Raw genomic sequence first — 7,153 nt, forward strand, 5'->3', positions numbered from 1 at the left:
AGTGATTGTTGGTGAGTTTAACACACCACTCTCACCTATGGACAGATCAACAAGGCAAAAACTAAACAGAGAAAACTTAGAACTGAACAACTATAAAGACCAACTAGATCTAACAGACATCTGCAAAATATTCCACACAGTAACAACACAATATACGTTTTCCTCAGCATCACATGGAACATTTTCTAAAATAGACCACATCTTAGGCCATAAAACAAACCTGGACAGATTCAGAAACACTGAAATCATTTAATGCACACTCTCAGACCATAAAGTCATCAAATTGGAACGAAAACCCTGTAACTAATGCAGACTGAAAAACACATTGTTGAATCAAAAACAATGGGTAATCGAAGAGATCAGAACAGATATCCAACTGTTTATGAAATTTAACAATAAGGAGCACACAAATATCAACTCCTTAGGGACACAACAAAGGCAGTACTCAGAGGAAAATTTATAGCGCTGAGTGCCAACAACAGCAAGTTGGAAAAATGGCAAACCAACTAGTTAATGTTTCACCTTACCCTCAGGGAAAAAGAGCAACAAACCAACCCTAAACCCATTAGGAGTAAGCAAATTAATAAAATCAAAGCAGAATTAAATGATTTGGAATAAAAATACTATAGAAAGAATCAACAAAACAAGGAGTTGGTTCTTTGAAAGAATTAACAAAATTGACAAGCCCTTAGCAAATCTTACCAAAAAAAGGAGAGAGCATATCGAAATAAACAAAATCGCAGATGAAAATGGTAATATCATGACAGAAATTACCAAGATCCAGAATATCATGAGGGAATGCTTTTCAAAACTTTACGCCAACAAATTTGAGAATCTAGTAGAAATGGATGAATTCCTAGACAATATTAACATACCCACACTGAACCAAGAAGAGCTAACCCAACTCAACAGGCCTATTTCAAGCTCTGAAATAGAAATGGAAATTAGACAACTTCCACTTAAAAAGAGCCCAGGGCCAGATGGATTCACAGCTGAATTCTATAAGGTCTTTAAAGCAGAGCTCACACCAATACACCTCAAGCTCTTCAACGAAATTGAAAATGAAGGTTCTTTACCAAACTCATTCTGTGAAGCCCCATTTCTTTGATGAACAGCGATGCAAAACTTCTCAGCAAAATACTGGCCAACCGTCTAGAACAACTCATCAAAAAAAATTATATACTATGATCAAACTGGATTCATCACAGGGAGGCAAAGCTGGTTCAACATACACAAATAAATTAATATAATTCAACACATCAACAGGAGCAGGGATAAAATCACATGATTGTCTCAATAGATGCGGAAAAGCCATTTAACAAGATCCAAACCCCTTTATGTAAAACGATGTGGAGAAACTAGGAATCCATGGAACATTTCTCAATGTAATAAAGGCTGTGTATGAGAAACCCACTGCTAGTATTATACTTAATGGTGAAAATCTAAAGCCATTCCCTCTAAAATCAGGAACGAGACAAGGATGCCCACTCTCCCCACTCCTTTTTAACATAATACTAGAATTCCTAGGCAGTGCAATAAGGCAAGAAGCAAGCATAAAGGGGATCCAAGTAGGGAAAGAGGAAATAACACTATCCCTCTTTGCAGATGACATGATTCTGTATTTCAAGAATTCTATAGTCTCTACTCCCAAGCTCATTGAGCTGATTCAAAGCTTTGGAAGGGTAGCAGGCCATAAAATCAACCCTCACAAATCAACTGCCTTACTTTACGCCAACACTGAGAGGAACGAGGCAATAATCAGGAAAGAAAATCCTTTCACAATAGCCTCAAAAAAATAAGGTACCTAGGAATTAGCTTAACTAAGAATGTAAAGGACCGTTTAGATGAAAACTTTAAAACGGTAAAAAAGGAAATTAAAGCAGATCTAAGGAAATGGAAAAACCTCCCATGCTCCTAGATTGGAAGAATCAACATTGTGAAAATGACAATCTTGCCAAGGGCTATCTACAAATTCAATGTAATACCAATCAACATCCCAATGTCATTCTTTAAAGATATAGTAGAGGCAATTCAAAATTTCATATGGAATAATAAAAGACCCCGTATAGCAAAAACACTTCTTAGCAGAAAGAACAGCGCTGGAGGAATTTCAATTCCAAACTTAAGACTCTATTACAGAGCTATAATTCTCAAAACAGCTTGGTACTGGCACAAGAACAGGCCTGAAGTCCAATGGAGTAGAACTGTGGACCCAGATATTAAACCACAGACCTATGGCCACCTAATCTTTGACCAGGGAGCCAAAAAAATAGAATGGAAGAAAGATAGCCTCTTCAACAAGTTGTGATGGCAGAACTGGTTAAACACCTGCAGAAAACTAAAGTTGGATCCTTCTTTGTCACCTTGCACTAGAATTAACTCCAAATGGATCAAAGACCTGGAGGTAAAAGCTGACACACTGAAAAGTTTACAGGAAGGAATAGGAGATACACTAGGCCTCCTTGGCACAGGTCGAAACTTTCTTAATAAGGACCAAGAATCACAAAAAATCAGAGAAAGGCTGGATAAGTGGGACTGCATTAAACTGCAGAGCTTTTGTATGGCAACGGATATAGCTAGTAAACTAATCAGGAAGCCTACAGAGTGGGCGAAGATCTTCACCAACCAAACAACGAACCAAGGCCTCATATCTAAAATATATCAACAACTCAAAAAATTGAATCACTCCAAAACTAACCTCCAAAGTAACACCCATCCCATTAAAAAATGGGCCAAAGACTTAAAGAGAGTCTTCTCTGAAGAAGAAATAAAAATGGCCTATAGACACATGAAGAAATGCTCCACATCTCTGGTCATAAAAGAAATGCATATCAAAATAACTCTAAGATTCCACCTCACTCCAGTTAGAATGACCAGGATCAGGAAAACGAATGACAACGGATGCTGCAGGGGTTGTGGCCAGGAGGGATCACTACTACACTGTTCGTGGGAGTGCAAACGTGTTCAACCACTGTGGAGAGCAGAGTGGAAGTGCCTCAAAAGGCTAAACATAGAACTCCCCTATGACCCAGCAATTCCACTACTTGGCATTTACCAAACAATCCAGAAACAAGGGCATACTAAACCCACTAGCACAACAATGTTCATTGCAGCACTATTCACCATAGCAAAGATATGGAACCAACCCAGATGTCCGTCAGTTGATGACTGGATCAACAAGTTGTGGTATTTGTACACAATGGAATTCTATGCTGCTGTCAGAAAGAGTAACATCGCCCCATTTGTTAGGAAATGGAAAGACTTAGAACAAATCATATTAAGTGAAGTAAGCCAGACTCAAAGGAACTTAGGCTCACTGGTTTCCCTCATTCGTCATAATCAGTAGAAACCTTAGGCTGTACTAGCAGAGATTTGCAATAGAGCAAAAGGCCATATATATGGCCATATAATGTGAAGCTAATTGAAAGGACCTCCAGGATATTGAAACAAAAGCCATATCTTGAATGATTGTTGTCCTTAATGTACTATGTTGTCTCTCATCTCCTTTGCTGTCCCTTGGTTATCCCATATTGGTGTAGTGTCTCACTTTGTTATCTGATATATTGAATTTATTTGTATTTGGATATTTGAAATTTGATAGGGAAGGTGGGAAAACCAAGACGGGTGGGGGGTGTGGGGTTGGAGGGAAATGGGTACCAAGACATGTGAAAGGGTATCAATGTATGTGAATTAATGCACCTTCTATCTGGCAAATATCATGTAAACCTTTTACTATTTACAATAAAAAAAATTAAAAAAAAGTAAGTTGTAGTGTGTGGGGAGGATGATGGGGTCAAATACATTTCTTCTTAGAAATTTACCTCATCTGGTTGCCCTGGATTTTCCTGGCCTTCTTCTTAGAGAAAGGCCTGTTATACTGGATTTGTGGCTTGGCAATGATCTAGCATGTATATCTTCGAGTAAGACATCCACAACTTCCATGCCTGAGACTCGAGTTTCCTGACCTTTGGCAACAGCACAGCAACATCTTTCTTCCTCCTGAGCCACAGGCAAAGTGAGCTGGCTTGAGCTGCTTGTTAGATACAGTGGCTTGGTTACCAGGGTTCCATATTCTGTTCCATTGTGAGGGAGGCAGTGTCACCTTTCAGGGCCCAATGACCAAAGATCGTTGCTCACAGAAGACCTCACCAAAGACATACTGGAGGCTGAATCTCTCCTCCAATCTCACAATATACATGTGGATGTAGTAAACAGCACACCTTATTTGTCCAATCCCAATATCTTTTAGTAGGCCCAACTACCAGTCTGGTCTCAGGCTCAAGGAGCCTTTCTTAGGTAAGATCCAAACTTAAGGGTCAAGATTGCCATCATCATTTATAAAACATTTGTTTCACAGTGCCTTCTCTGCCTGCATTTTGCCCCTTGTCGAATTTTTTTTTTGCTAGTCTTGGGACTTGACCTCAGAGTGTGAACATTGTTCTTGGGCTTTCTTTAGGCTTTAGCTGTCCCACCGAGACACAGCACCACTTGCAGCGTTTTCTATGTATGTGGTATTGAGGAATCAAACCTGATTCTTTTTCGTGGTAGCCAAGGTCTCTACCACTAGGTCAAACACACAGGGCATCTTGCACATATTTTTGACGTCAATCTACTAGGATATTATTAGGTTTCTCTATCCTAATCAATTTTTTCCTGATGATTAGCTTTGCTGTCATGTGTAAAAAATGCAAGAGGGAAAAACACAGAAGCATTAGTGAAATTTTATAAAAACCATTACACACATAGATAAGTGTTCATTCTCTGTGGGAGAAAGGATATTCTGATATGATGATGATGACTTTATAATTACTATGTCAGGGTTCAGAGTTTGGCATAGTGGTAGAGTGCTTGCCTAGCATCCATGAAGATCTGGGTTTGATTGCTCAGTATCACATAGATAGAAAATCTAGATGTGGCACTGTGGCTCAAGTGGCAGAGGGCTAGACTTGAGAAAACCCGAGGACAGTGTTCAGGCCCTGAATTCAAGCCCCTAGACTGGCAGAAAGATAAAAGAAAATAAAAATGCTTTTTACGAGCTGATTCACTCACAGCATTTGCTTCTGAAATCTTCGCTTCTGCATCTTGTGAAATACCCCTTTCCCTCAACGTAGACAAGAAAAACAGATCCATTCCATGGTCCACTGTGAGGCCACTGGTTGGGCTAAGAGCTAGTCGTGCAGCAACACATAAGTTTTATTCTAATACTTTCCAAACTTTGTACTGAAATATTCTACCTACTTACCAACTTAGGTCAGTTATCCTTACGCTATAACTTTTCTTCATTACTACAATATTCTTACACTCCTACGTTAATCCTCTTGTACCTCCCTGACCTCTCTCATTCTATTTTTCTTTCTCTGTACCTCTGCTCGTCTTTCAACCCTTATACTGCACGGATCTACACTTGATGGCTGTTGAGCATTATTGTATATGCAGGTGGTTAATTATTCTCTAGGCTCAGAGGGACTTAAAGACAATAGAGATTGGATTGAGAGGCTTATTGTTTTGGGTATAAATCGCTTATCAGTGGTTGTATTAGACTGGTCTGTAAGTGCACAAAAAGAAAGAGTGATAATACCAATCAAAACTTGTGAACATCTAGTGTCTGCCAGCTACAGAGGTCTAGGTTGGTTATATCTGAAAAACTATAATCGTATTTAGTAGTAATCTTGCTCCTATTTTCAAATGGGCAGAACAGGAAACTCAAGAAAATGTCAAATCAAGAAACAACATCCCCCACCCAATGTAAACAGACAATGGAACAGTCACTGGCAAACCTAGAGGAGAGTCTTCCAAGTGCTACACAAATGCAATTGATAAACATCATTCATAACTGAGGGAACAATAAAAACATTCCATTCCAGGGAAAAGCTGCAACAATATGTCGAAACAAAACCAACACTACGGAGAATTCTCAAAGATGCTCTATACATAGAAAACCAAAATAAATGCAATATAGGGAAAGAAATGGCACCTAAACAGCATACCATCTAAGGACCACAAGAACTGTCAAGACACAGGCCCTACTAAAAGCTTTTAAAAATGGTAGGAGCTAATAAATATCTCTCAATCCTATCTCTCAATATCAATGGACTTAACTCTCCAATTAAACGGCATAGGCTGTCTAGTTGGATCAAAAACAAGAGCCATCGTTCTGCTGTCTTCAAGAGACACATCTTACCCCAAAACAATCATCTTTTGAAAGTGAGAGGTTGGAATAAACTCTATCAAGCTAACTGCCCCCATAAACAGGCTGGAGTTGCCATCCTCATATCAGATACAATAGACTTCAAACTAAAATTAGTAAGAAAAGACAAAGAAGGTTACTACATACTACTAAAGGGATCTTTCCTCCAGGAAGACATAACGATCCTAAATATTTACACACCCTTTTGAAGATTCTCAAAAGATTGAAGATTCTGCCAGTGTAAGTTAGATTCCGGCATTGATATTAAATAATGCAATGAGTAGGGATTTATATTTGAAATATCACTGTTGACAAAATCTAACACACATTTGCTTAGTATTTGCTTTTGATTTCCCAAGAAGTTTAGTACAAGCTAACATGTGTGGCATATATCGACTGAGAGAAGTGATTCAGAATATGTGACTCATTTGAACAGGAGTCAGTGAAAGATACAGAAGCAGGATACCCAAATTGTGATAATTTGTATCTTTTTCATATTTTGTGTTTGTTATTAATTCCCTTTGTAGTGTACATTTCTAGGTAAAAACTTTTAAAATATTTCCAAACAATTTATTTCAACAGCAAAAAAACATTTATATGCCTGATAAAATTCACAGAATCCAAATTTTTCCATATTATTTTTTGTTTTTTTGTTTTTTTTGGTGGGTCATAGATATTGAACTCAGCCTGGGCACTATCCCTGAGCTCTTCAGCTCCAGGGTACCACCTTACCCTGGAGCCAAGCCCCACTTCCCATTTTCTAAAGGTAAATTGGAGATAAGAGTCTCAGGTCTTTTTGTGCCAGGATGGCTTTAAACCTTGATCCTCAGATCTCAGCCTCCTGAGTAGCTAGGATTATAGAAGTGAGCCACCACCCCATCATGCTCAGCTTTCTGGTTTTTTCTTTAAACAAGCCCTTTGGCTGGAACTCGGTCTGAGCACTGTCCTTCAGCTTTCCTTAAGCCT

The sequence above is a fragment of the Megascapheus bottae genome, unplaced genomic scaffold (genome assembly GCF_031878675.1).
Source record: "Megascapheus bottae isolate mThoBot1 unplaced genomic scaffold, mThoBot2.hap1 HAP1_SCAFFOLD_69, whole genome shotgun sequence".
Taxonomy (NCBI): domain Eukaryota; kingdom Metazoa; phylum Chordata; class Mammalia; order Rodentia; family Geomyidae; genus Megascapheus; species Megascapheus bottae.